The following is a 13,842-nucleotide window of genomic DNA, read 5'->3' as shown; positions in this document are numbered from 1 at the left end:
ACAGGGAAGCCTGGCATGCTGCAGTCCATGGGGTCGCAAAGAGTTGGACACAACTGAGCAACTGAACTGAACTGAATATCATGTTTAACTAGTTATTTGCAATGCAAATGCTAACAATACAAAGCTTTTACTCTGGTCACACTAGGCTCTGTAGTATTGCCAGCTGGCACACATTATGTGATGCCTAGGTACTGCATTTTCTCAAGCCATTTCCATGTTCTGCAATGATCTCTCCTCTCCACCTGCACAAATCCTATCTACCCTAAGAGTCTAGTTCAAGTCCTCCATCTTTAGAATCAGAGTAACTCACAATGATGCCTTTTTTCCCTGAGTTTAGAAAAACACTATCTCATTTAATGCATGCTTAACTCATGTGACAGTTATGCTATAGAGACCATACTTTTAAAGCAGCACTTTAACACTTTTATGAACATGAATAATACCAATTCTTACTATAGACCCTTTCCTAATAAAGATTTTGACCCATCTACCTTGGCTTTGAAAAGTCTAAGGGATTTAGAATTAGCTAGTGTGGGATATTTTAGGTTTTCCTTTGAACTTCTTTCTTCTTTTTATTCCACAGATTTTCTATCATTTGTCCAAATGTATTTCAATATATTGAATATATTGAAATATATTGAAAACAAAATTCAAGTTGTCTTCTATACCTCTACCATCCTAGGATGCTTTTGTATAGTATGACACACAGCAATACACAATGCAGTACACAAAATGCATTTGTTTATTGAACACCAAAATTAGACTTCAATTTTATAAGTGTTTCTATCACAAAAACAATATGGGGCTTTATGGGGAAATAAAAATATAAAAATAAATAAATGTGTGGTTTTCTGAAAATACAGGCCTTATGTGAGACACATCAACCTACACAACATCATTCAGCTCCCGTGTGGTGTCTGGAGATGGGTTTATCCCCATGTAGGACAGGGTATTTTGATGATCATTCATTTCATCTACAAGATAAATAAATGCCAAGTTAGTTATACCCCTCTGGGCCTGCCTGAGCATCTACCCCAAAACCAGAGTCTGCCTACTTTACTGCTTTGTGCTCTCACCTACACCTCTGACTTTATGGGGGGCCGTCCCCCACCACCATCTCTCCCTCTGAAAAAGAGTTAACATACAGCTCCAGTTAATAAAGTTCCTGGGCGTGACAAGAGTGTTTTAGTTCACAAACCCCTCAGATGGCTCTCTAACTTGCCTGACAGGTTTACCCGGACTCCTACAGCTACACATACGATTGTTTACAGTCTCCCAACCGCAAGAGGTGTGGGAAGTTTAAGGTATTCAAATAGTATAGAGCCTCTCGGAGAGTTAGAAATTGTCAGAATAGAACTAGTAGAAGATTTCATTGTTGAGCACATGCTTGCTGCTAAGTTTCCACATCCCCTGTATTGTACCCTTGGAAGTGTATTAATTAATATAGTTGGTATGTAGAAAAAATAAAATAAAAAAATAAAAAGCAGCAGTAATTGAAATTCAATTGCAAAATGTCATATTCTGATTGTAAAATACATATACTTATCAAATTATGTAAATCTTTCTCTCCTTTACATATATTACTTCCTTTTCTCCAGATACATCTACATGTACACACTTACTTATCTCTCAACCTCTGCCAATTCATTTAACAATTTATCTGTTATTGTGTGTAAAGCCTGGCTATTTACTGAACAAGTAACAAAAAACAATTCATTGTGTCTTCAGCTGTAGGTTAGGTGAAAGTGTATTGTTTTTCTACATGAAGAATTTTAGACCACCCCAAACTCTAGGATTAAATGTGCGTTCTGGGTCACAATTCAACGCCTAATCAATCCCCATTCTCATGGTCATGAACAGTGGCTATAGAATGATAAGTGACCAGCCCCCTAGAACACAGAAGTGAAAACTTTTAGAGAAAGATGAAAAAGTGAGAGTGAAGTCACTCAGTCATGTCCAACTCTTTGCGACCACATGGACTGTAGCCTCCCAGGCTCCTCTGTCCACGGGATATTTCAGGCAAGAATACTGGAGTGGGTTGCCATTCCCCTCTCCAGGGGTCTTCCCAACCCAGGGATTGAACCTGTGTCTCTTGCACTGAGGTAGATTCTTTATTGTGTGAGCCACCAGGGAAGCCCTTCATTGCTGACTCAACTCACCTCACCTCCAAATATCTGAACTAAAAGATTAAGTGGGTCCTTGATGAAGTAAAACAATAATTAAGATGGTGTCAAATTATTTAAAAGGATTACCCAACTGAGATATGAACCAAGTGTGGACTGTGAGGAAAGCTGAGCGCCGGATAATTGATGCTTTTGAACTGTGGTGTTGGAGAAGACTCTTGACAGTCCCTTGGACTGCAAGGAGATCCAACCAGTCCATTCTGAAGGAGATTAGCCCCGGGATTTCTTTGGAATGATGCTAAAGCTGAAACTCCTGTACTTTGGCCACTTCATGGGAAGTGTTGATTCACTGGAAAAGACTCTGATGCTGGGAGGGATTGGGGGCAGGAGAAGAAGGGGACGACAGAGGATGAGATGGCTGGATGGCATCACTGACTCGATGGACGTGAGTCTGAGTGAACTCCGGGAGTTGGTGATGGACAGGGAGGCTTGGCGTGCTGCAGTTCATGGGGTTGCGAAGAGTCGAACATGACTGAGTGACTGAACTGAACTGAAATGAAATGAACAATTTTAGTGCTTCCCAGCTTGACGGAAAATGTGTGTGTGTGTGTGTCTGTGTGTGTGTGTGTATAAATAAGGAAACTGACGAATAAAAATTAAAAAAAGAATTAGGGACTCTATTTCTTTTTTAATAATATTTTTAAAGTATGTATTGAATCTGTTACAATATTGCTTAGTTGTTTTTTATGTTTTTGGATTTTTGGCTCCCAGGCATGTGGGATCTTAGTTCCCGACTAAAGACTGAACCCACAACCCACTCCCCTTACTTTGGAAGGGCAAATCCTAACCACTAGACTGCCAGGCAAATACTGCCTAGGGACTGTATTTTCAAATATATTGGAGGAATATAATTCAAAAGGGAATTGAGGACAGCAGTTCAGACACCCAATTTTGGAAGGAAATCAGAATGAAGCAGAAGACTTCCCTTCCAGTTACCACCTGAGAACTCATGGTGAACGAAGAACAAATGAGTAAATGTAGGTACAGCTCTTAGAAACATGTACGTCAGAGTGTCAGCACTATCTGATAGTTCCATTAATAAGTCTGGAAAAAATAACAGTACTTCCAGAGACAGCATCTAGAAGGCTATAGACTACAGAAGGAAGGAAAGAGATTTTAATATACATTCTGTTGTAACCTGTGAATTTTCCACAAGTGTGTTATTCTCGATGCTTTTAATATAAAATATTTTTATAAACTAAGCCCCACGTCATGGCACGTGACACCCACTTTGGTCCCAAGGTGAGGAATTCAGACAGGGTGCAGTGGGGATGGCTCTTTCTGCTCTAGGATGTTGGGGTCTCAGGAGAGGAGACTCACCAGTTGGGGTTGATACTAACACTAGGGGCTGGACTCCTCTGGAGGTGACGTCACTGCCACGTCTGCAGCTGAAGCCGGGCTTGCTGGCGGAGATTCAGGAAGCCTTCCCACGAGGCCTGGGCTTCCTCCTAGAAGGCAGAACCGCCGAGTTCATTGTGGGTGGTGGACGGCTCCAGCAGGAGGTTGACCTGAGTGGCTCATGGCCTTTTCAGGCTTAACTGTGGACATTACACAGTGTTATTTCCAGGACATCTGTCAGTGGTAAGTAAGCCCTCATCACTCTGTATCAACTCTTGTTAAAAGAAAGGGCACTGGGACGACCCAGAGGGAGGGTATCGGGGGGGAGGAGGGAGGAGGGTTCAGGATGGGGAACACAGATATACCTCTGGCGGATTCATTTCAATATTTGGCAAAACTAATACAATATTGTAAAGTTTAAAAATAAAATAAAATTTAAACTTCCTACTGTAACAAAAAAAAAAAGAAAGAAAGGGCCTAGACCCACATCTAAGTGGGTGAAACATAAAAGAAATTGCATAGGTGTTAAGATTTATACCTGTACATATCAGTTTAAAAATCATAGCAACACATTAAAAGATGCTCAGCATCATTAATCATCAGGGAAATACAGATTAAAAAAAAACAACCAATGAGGTATACAAAAAACAAATGTTGGTGAGGATACTGAGAAAAGTGAACCCTCCCACACTGTTGGTGGGTATGTAAATTGCAACAGACACTACAGAAAACAGTATAAAGGTTCCTCAACAAAATAAAAATAGAGCTACCATATGATCTAGCAGTTCTACTCCTGAGTAGATATTTGAAGAAAACCAAAACCACTATTTCAAAAAAGTACATGAAGCCCACTGTTCAAAGCAGTATTATTCACAGTTGCCAAGATATGAAAGTAACCTAAGTTTCCAACAGCCAGTGAATGGATAAAGAAGATGTTATGTGTGTGTGTGTGTGTGTATTCATATATATATATATATATATATATATATACACGCACATATATATTCACAAACATACAATAGAATACTACTCATCCATAAAAATTAAAATATGCCATTTGTAGCAACATGGATAGATTTGGAAGGTATTATGCTCAGTGAAATAAATCAGAGAAAGACATATACTGAATGATATCCCTTATGTGTGGAATATCAGTAACACAATAAACTAGTGAATGTAACAAAAAAGAAGCAGACTCATAGATAGAGAGCCCAAACTAGTGGTTACCAGTGGTTACCATTTCTTTCTCCAGGGCACCTTCCCCACCCAGGACTTGAATCCTCATCTCCTGCATTGGCAGGCAGATTCTTTACTTCAGAAGGAAAGCCCAGGGAAGCCCACAGATACGTATGAAGATAGATATAGATATAGATATAGATATAGATATATAACTGAATCACTTTGCTGTATACCTGAAATTAATACAACATTGCAAATCAACTATACTTCAATCAAAGTTAAATATTAGTTCAAAAAATAAACACACTTTTAAATGGCCTACAGGTAATTTGACTCAAAGCAAAGTAAGCAATAATTTCAGTATCAGCATTTATATATCTCCACTACATAAGACTGTTCAAGTGACCCCTGCTCCCTTCCCACTGTATGCTCCTACCTCTATCTCTAGTCTCAGGCCTCACTCTGATGTCAAACACTACACGTGCACAGCTTGCACTGTGCAGTCTGGGAGAAGGAAAATCCCAGTTTCATTGTTTAATAGCCATGTGAGTGTTCTGAACTTAATATTATCATCCGACACTTTTCTGTTGCAGTCTTAATTCTGTATCTACACAGGGAGAAAGCCATGAGAGAACCCAAGGAGAAGGCAGTCATCTCAAAGCCAAGGATGGACTGCTCAAGAAAATCCAACTCGACCTTAAATCCCAGCCTCCAGAACATGAGAGAATGGTGTTCGGTCTTTTAAACAACCGGGTCTGTGGTATTTTGTGATGGCAGGCCTAGTAAACTAAGATAAGACTCTAAAACATCTTTGAATCTAAATTACTTTATTTATATAGCTTGTAATTACAATGTATTGACGAACAAGTGAAATAATCTAGAGACAATGGTGTACGTACCTATGAATTTTATTTTCTCTTGGTATGTTTTTCCTGTGACTTCCAATTCCAATGACCTACTCATTGAACTCATTCTCAGGGCTTCCCTGGTGACTCAGAGGTAAAGAAACCACCTGCCAATTCAGGAGATGTGGTTTTGATCCCTGGGTTGGGAAGATCCCCTGGAGAAGGAAAAGACAACCCACGCCAGTATTCTTGCCTGGAATATCCCATGATCAGAGAGGCCTGGTGGGCTACAGTCCATGGGGTCGCAAAGACTCAGACACAACTTTGCACCTAAACAGCAAACTCAATCCCGTCAAGGTTCATGTTATACAGATAGGGGCAAAGACAATGAGAAGAGAAAAAGTTAATAGTCCAAGGCATTTAGAGAAAGTTCGCTTGCATAAAATTTACAAAATATTATTCAAATAATTTCTCGTTTTATTTTTACTTTCCTCTCATTCTGGTAATACTATTCTTCGTGAATATGTCTGTTAGAATATTATTGCTTTTCTTGAAATGAAAAATTTTGAATTGCATAACACCCTTAGAAATTCTCACCGTATTACAATGTAAGTAAATAGAAAATGAAAATGACTTCATCTTGTTGTCTAAGCAATTAATGCATTTTGGTTTCCTATTTCAATGCCAATTTGTTGGGGCTCCCAAATCTTCTGCCTGGAACTTGTGAGTCGTATTCAAGTGTGCCATCAACTCAAGAGAAGGGATCTTTCTCTGCTGCAATCTGCCTCACTTCAGAGTCCCATAGACTCCTTACAGTGTTTTCTTGACAAAAAGCTGATAATCATGATTAATCCCTCACTTTCTTTCACTTCCCATTTCACATCTGCTAGTTCAACCTTCAGACCACCTACCCAACCTCCACCTCCACCAATTCTGAATCAAATCTCCCCTTACATTAGTTCTTTCCAGTCCTTGAACCACAAACCATAAAAAGGATCAGACCTCACATCTCAACTCTCCTCCAGCAAGGGGGCTTTGCCTCACAGGGCAGTCCCACACATGCTCTTTTTCTCCATCAATTTCCCCGATCCCCATTATCTCTAATTAAAGGCAGGGAGAAGAAAGGAACTGGTATTACCTACATCTGGTGATTCTAGGCTAGCTCCCTTTTTAATTGTGTGTGTGCCCGTAGGGTCCACCTCTTTGCGGTCCCATGGAGTGTAGCCCACAAGGCTCTCCTGTCCATGGATTTCTCCAAGCAAGAATAATTCGGAGTGGGCAGTTATTTCCTTCTCCAGGGGATCTTCCCAGCCCAGGGACTGAACTTGAGTCTCTTGCTTCTTCTACATTGAAAGGCAGATTCTTTACCTCTGTACCATCTGAGAAGCCCATCTTTACATACATGACATTATTACACTCATTTCATAGACAATGAAACCAATGATTATCTGAAATATTTGTGTAGCTCTGTGAATAAGTGTCAATTTAGCTAACTAGTAGTGACACTGGGATTCAAACCCAGATAAATCTGGGGCCAATGTCCACACCCTCTCTACACCATCCTGCCTTGAAGGCCTTCTTTAGCACTTCTCATTGGCCTCCCTGGGATCCTAGAAAGACTGTTTTGGCAGGTGGTAAGAGGATGTGGTTTAAGAAACAGAAAAAAAAGAATCTGAAGACCATTTCTTCACATGTAAAAGAGAGAAAATTTCTAACACGGAGAGTTATTTAATGAAATCAAAAGTGAAAGTGAAAGTGGCTCATTCATGTCAGACTCTTTGTCACCCCACGGACTATACAGACCATGGAATTCTCTAGGCCAGAACACTGGAGTGTGTAGCCTTTCCCTTCACCAGGGGATGTTCCCAACCCAGGGATTGAACCCAGGTTTCCCACATTGCAGGCAGATTCTTTACCAAATGAGCCTCAAGGGAAGTCCAAGAACACAGGGGTGGGTAGCCTATCCCTTCTCCAGCAGGTCTTCCCAACCCAGGAATGCAACTGGGGTCTCCTGCACTGCTGGTGGTTTCTTTACCAACTGAGCTCTCAGGCAACTCCAAGAATCAGATAAAGAATCTAGCACTGTTACTGCCGCTAAGCTGCTGCTGCTAAGCTGCTGTTGCTAAGTCATGTCAGTCGTGCCCGACTCTGGGCGACCCCATAGACGGCAGCCCACCAGGCTGCCGTCCCTGGGATTCTCCAGCCAACAATATTGGAGTGGGTTGCCATTTTCTTCTCCAGTGAATGAAAGTGAAAAATGAAAGTGAAGCCGCTCAGTCGAGTCCGATTCTTCGCGACCCCATGGACTGTAGCCTACCAGGCTCCTCCGTCCATGGGATTTCCCAGGCAAGAATACTGGAGTGGCTTGTCATTGCCTTCTCCTTAGCACTGTTAGTAGGGAAGAATAAGATCACACACAGATATATACCTTGCTACTTTTCCTAACCCCTTTCTGATTAAACAGATCTAAACACACACACACACACACACACACACACAGTAATTCAGGTCAGGCCATCTGTGTTCTTGTTGACTTCTGCAAATTTACCACCTAACACCTCAGTTTATGTCAACTTCCTTGACTTCCTCACTGTTCCTGGCAGGCACATCCACACAGGGGTGCCTTTGCTTTAGACATCTTCTCTGCCTGCCGAGTTCATCCCCAAGACTTATATCTGTCATTGAGCAAATAAAGATTTTAAAAACTAAGATCAATCTCTGGCCATTTTGTTGGCCAATTGTATCTTCTTTGTCAGTCATAATAAGAGTTTTTAATATGTCTCTGCTGATTGATCATTTGCAATAGAAGTCAAAATTGCAATTATTTAATTCCACAGGTTGCTTTGGAGGGCTATAAAACAGAAAATTGATACTGTTTGATCTTTTTCACAGTTCTTCCTTTATGGAAGCTTACCTTTTGTAATGAAAATGTACTACTAAACCACTTTGACATTTTCCTTAATGTGCACAAAAACAGATATACACAATAGATCAGAATAGAATGGAAAACAAACTTAAAAATGTCATTGTGGAATATTGTGAAGTGCTCTGAATATTTACCATTGTAAGAAAATGTCCAAGAATAGCGTATATGGAAAGTATTTCTAAATTGTACAGAATTTATTAAAAAAAATAAACCACCATTCGCTATCGTTTGAAAAAAGAAAATATCCAAAAAGGTGTTAGTAATTTTTCTTAATCTGTTTTCAATATTGTTTGAAGCTAGGGTTTGAAAATTTAACAGAAATATAGATCAATGGAACAAAATAGAAAGTCCAGAGATAAATCCACGCACATATGGAAACCTTATCTTTGACAAAACAGGCAAGAAGATACAATGGAGAAAAGACAATCTCTTTTTAACAAGTGGTGCTGGGAAAACTGGTCAACCACTTGTAAAAGGATGAAACTAGAACACTTTCTAACACCATACACAAAAATAAACTCAAAATGGTTTAAAGATCTAAACGTAAGACCAGAAACCAGAGGAAAACACAGGCAAAACACTCTCCAACATAAATCATAGCAGGATCCTCTATGACCCACCTCCCAGACTAATGGAAATAAAAGCAAAAATAAACAAATGGGACCTAATTAAACTTAAAAGCTTTTGTACAATGAAAGAACCTATAAGCAAAGTGAAAAGACAGCCTTCAGAATGGGAAAAAATTATAGCAAACAAAGCAACTGACAAAGAATTAATCTCAAAAATATACAAGCAACTCCTGCAGCTCAATTCCAGAACAATAAATGACCCAATCAAAAAATGGGCCAAAGAACTAAACAGTTCTCCAAAGAAGACACGCAGATGACTAACAAACGCATGAAAGGATGCTCAACATCACTCATTATCAGAGAAATGCAAATCAAAACCATTATAAATTTAAAGAATAAATAAACTGGAAAGTATATCATAAAAAATAAAATTTATTATGATAAATATAATATCATTTATGAGATGGCTTTGACTTACAGACTACAAAAGTAGGTTTCACTCTATTTTATATATTAGTTTAATATTTAAAAAAAAAAAAGAATCACTTGCCCTTTGGCTCTGACCAATAAGATAAAAAATTCTAACTTTTTTTTTAAATCTATCTAGTTTTTGTATGGTTGTATGATAGGCAAGTTTACGGGAAATATTTACCTTAAAGATATTACTGTTGTTGAAATTAACTTTTCTTAGAAATGTGTTTTTCACTGCCAAGATAAGAACCCAAAGTAGTACAGGGAATTATTATTTGATTTTTTTGTTTGTTTGTTTTTTTCCAGTGGTATTCCTCAGAATAGTTGGAAATTCCCCAGATTTATAAAATATCAATATGAAAAATATAATAACTATTCTATAAAATCTAATTGCATAGGAATTGAAAAATATCCTCTGTTTATTAAAAGGTTTTAGGAATGGAGAGTTTATAAGGGGTTCTCTCTTGAATGTGGGAGAAAAAGTATGCCCCACATTCCACAACCAAAAACAACATTATTGAAGACACACAGCATTACTCAGTGTCATGATAAGGCTGAAAATTCACAGGACAAATTCTATGAAAAAGTTAAGCCATTTATGATACTTATATATAGTAAACCTATATATGTAGTAAATATATATATAGTACAAAATCCATTAGCTCTAAAATTTGGTAGTGCCAATGAAAATTTTGATGTGATAGAAAAACTCCTAAGTATGATGTCCGTGACAAGCACAACTTAGTTCTGAGGTTTAACAATGTTTCAGAAGGGAGGTGGGGTTATTTTCTTTTTTTGCCACACCTTGTGGCTTGCAGGGTCTTAGTTTCTTGACCAAGGATCCAATCCTGGGCCTGGGCAGTGAAAGTTCAGAGTCCTAACCATTGGACCACTGAGGAAGTCCTGTAATGTCTTAACAATGCTCATATGAAACTGGCCACATTTAGGACATCTAACTACTGACAGTTCTCCCCAAATGGTCAAAGCTGTTAGACCGTTAATTTAACTGAGGTGGCAACATTTTTCAAGGCCATGAAACATAAGTCAGTTCCCTGCATAAGGGTCTTAGAGTTACTCTCCGTTAGAAAATTAAAACAGAAGACATACTGTTTGTAATAATTAAGTCTCTGAACCTTGTGTCCTCTTAGGGTCAGGCCACAGGCTATTCAGTTGTGGTAGATGAATCAGAGTACCAAGAACAATCTTCTTATATTGAAATTAAGATGCTTAGCTATGGCATCTTCCAGAGAGAATGGAAATTTTAAGATTTCATTTTATTGACTTGTTTTTTTTTTATTTTAATTTAATTGCAGGACAATTATTTTACCATATTGTATTGGTTTTGCCATACATCAACATGAATCCGCCATGGGTGTACACGTGTTCCCCATCCTGAACCCCCCTCCCATCTCCCTCCCCATACCATCCTGCTGGGTCATCCCAGTGCACCAGCCCCAAGCATCCTGTATCATGCATCGAGTTTACAGAAGATCAAGAAAGGGTCTGATATTTACAAAACTAGTTTTATATTTCTCATTTCATGTTACAATAGTGTTGTGAATTTATTGCAGAACATTTTTGGAAAATAGAAACAAAAAACCAAAAATTAAATCACTGACACATCTACTGCATTAAAACAACTACTGTTAACATTCTGTTTTATACATATTCAACATTTTGTATGCATTTTAAAATATATACTTTACTTCTTTTTGAGAATATTATTTCATTAGCATCTTGGGAACCATCTTCTCATTGTTTTTCTGCCTCACTGATTGCTATTTTTAATGTTTAAAATTTTTTTAACTTAACATGTTTATTTATTTTTTACTTTACAATATTGTATTGGTTTTGCCATACATCAACATGCATCCGCCACAGGTGTACATGTGTTCCCCATCCTGAACCCCCCTCCCACCTCCCTCCCCATACCATCCCTCTGGGTCATCCCAGTGCACCAGCCCCAAGCTCCCTGAATCCTAAATTGAACCTAGACTGGCGATACGTTTCTTATATGATAGCATACATGTTTTAATGCCATTCTCCCAAATCATCCCCCTCTCCCTCTCCCATGGAGTCCAAAACACTGTTCTATACATCTGTGTCTCTTTTGCTGTCTCACATATAGGGTTGTCATTACCGTCTTTCTAAATTCCATATATATGCGTTACTATACTGTATTCGTCTGTTTCTTTCTGGTTGACTTCACTCTGTATAATAGGCTACAGTTTAATCCACTTCATTAGAACTGATTCAAATGTATTCTTTTTAATGGCTGAGTAATACTCCATTGTGTACATGTACCACAGCTTTCTTATTCTTAAAGAGAAATTTATTAATCAGTCGGCTCCAGATAGTCAGAGGAAACTCCTAAAGCTGGCCTTTCTAGGTCCTCCTCACCATTCTATGCAAAACAAAGAACTCTGACCTGAAGAAAAAAAAATGGACAATAAGGTTGATCACACCCAGCTCCTAACTGGTCCCAGCTGGTCTCCAGAATTCCTTGCCCCAGCTGTTTAAGAAATACCTACTCCGAAGACTTCCCTGGCTTCCCTGTGGCTCAGACGGTAAAGTGTCTGCCTACAATGCAGACGACCCGGGTTCAATCCCTGGGTCAGGAAGATCTCCTAGAGAAGGAAATGGCAACCCACTCCAGTATTCTTGCCTGGGAAATCCCATGGACAGAGAAGCCTGGTAGGGCTACAGTCCATGGGGTAACAAAGAGCTGGACATGACTGAGAGACTTCACTCACTCCAAACAACCTTGGAGAAGAACAGGCACCCGTAACAGTAGATGTCCACATATATGCCTATATATACTTACTCTTTTCTTGGGTTAGCGCAGCAGGTCATTAATCTGATGCTGCTCCTTCTTGCCTCATTAAAGGTGAATCCGTTCCGTAAAGTGCCGGTCTCCTTCTTTTTCCGAACCTCGCCTCCTCTAACTCCCTTACCCTACACTGGTAAGAGCTGCCACATCAGTATTCTTAAACAGAAATCAGGAAGAACCTAAAGAAAAAGGGAATAGAGATAAGAGAAAGGTCAAAGCTCTCCTTATGGCCCTAAAGGGAGTTAACTTTAGGGCTACAAAGGTGGGAGGATACAAGCAAAAACCTGAAGTCTTTTTTTGTTGTGGCAAGAATGGACACTTTAAGAGACAATGCCCCCAAGGCAAGCAGAGGCCACCACCAAGGCCCTGCCCCACTTGCAAGGGAGATCACTGGAAGAGTAATATCCCCAGGGACGTAGGTTTCAGGGGTCAGAAACTCAGACACAAGATCAAGATTCACGGGGCCCAGGGCTTCCCACTTTGGCTTCTGTCCTCATTACCACACAGGAGCCTCAGGTGACTCTAACTAGAAGAGGCCATCCTGTTAAATTCCTACTGGATACGGGAGCCACATTCTCAAGCCTCCTGTGTAATCCGGGTCCTCCTTCTACTAAGTCAGCTACTAAAGGTGGCATTTCTGGAAAGCCAATTACAAAACTCTTTACACAACGGTTGAGTTGTAACTGGGATTCTCTTTTTTCTCATGCGTATATGTGCCTGTGCTCAGTCGTGTCCACCTCTCCGACTCTACGACCCCTTGGACTGCAGCCCGCCAGACTCCTCTGTCCAAGGGATTTTCCAGGGAAGAATACAGGAGGGGGTTGCCATTTCCTCCTCCAGGGCATCTCCCCCACTCAGGGATCGAGCTTGCATCTTTTGCAATTGCCTGCATTAGCAGGCTGATTCTTTTCTACTGTGCCACCTGGGTATCCAAGTGAGCACAGGGCGCCTGGCGTGCTTGGCGTGGGGTGAAGGGCCGTGGCAGCAAAACTCCACGAATTGAAGAAGGGGGAGGGTGATCAGCCGAGGCCGGGTGATCTGCTCCTCCCATGGGGAGGCCGAAGGATCCCCCACACTCCATCCACTAGGGATGCAGCATCCTTCCCCAAAGTTCTGATGGGGAGACCCTCCTCGAGGGCCCGGGCGCTGGAAGTGGGGCTAAGGACACCAGTCGGGCACATCAGGGACGGCCGTGGCCCCTCACTTCCACCCCCCCTCCCCAGGGGTGGCGGTATAGGCATGGTAGCCAGCCGGTGACCTGTGCACACTTGGACGAGCGCACCGCAGGGGGCTTCGTGCCGGGGGCTTAGGCGCTCTTCCTGGTCCAGCACGCGACAACATCAGCGGACAGGAGGCAAAGGGCAATGGAGACGGGGCAAGGCGGGCCGGGGAAGCGAGAAGCACCAGGGCGCAGGCCCAGGGATCAGAGGATAGGACGAACGAGGCACAAATGGAGTGCTGCCACGTAGCCCACGTGGCATAGATGCAGCAGAGGCATAGA

The 13,842-nt window shown here is 40.8% G+C and overlaps 1 long non-coding RNA gene across 2 annotated transcripts; it reads right to left on the bottom strand.

Annotated features, from left to right (window-relative positions):
* Positions 1–731: 731 nt before the first annotated feature.
* On the bottom strand, positions 732–13,842 carry LOC129653953 (uncharacterized). 2 transcript variants are annotated; one of them, XR_008715311.1, is made up of 4 exons: positions 13,600–13,842; positions 12,336–12,520; positions 3,504–3,721; positions 732–974 (listed from the first exon to the last, which is right to left on the bottom strand). It is a non-coding gene; the product is annotated as an uncharacterized LOC129653953 (long non-coding RNA). The 2 variants fall into 2 exon arrangements; XR_008715312.1 differs by having other exon boundaries at positions 3,504–3,631.

Source organism: Bubalus kerabau, chromosome 5 (genome assembly GCF_029407905.1).
Source record: "Bubalus kerabau isolate K-KA32 ecotype Philippines breed swamp buffalo chromosome 5, PCC_UOA_SB_1v2, whole genome shotgun sequence".
NCBI lineage: Eukaryota > Metazoa > Chordata > Mammalia > Artiodactyla > Bovidae > Bubalus > Bubalus kerabau.
Note: the sequence above shows the minus strand (reverse complement) of the source record. Positions and strands in the feature narration are given on the sequence as shown.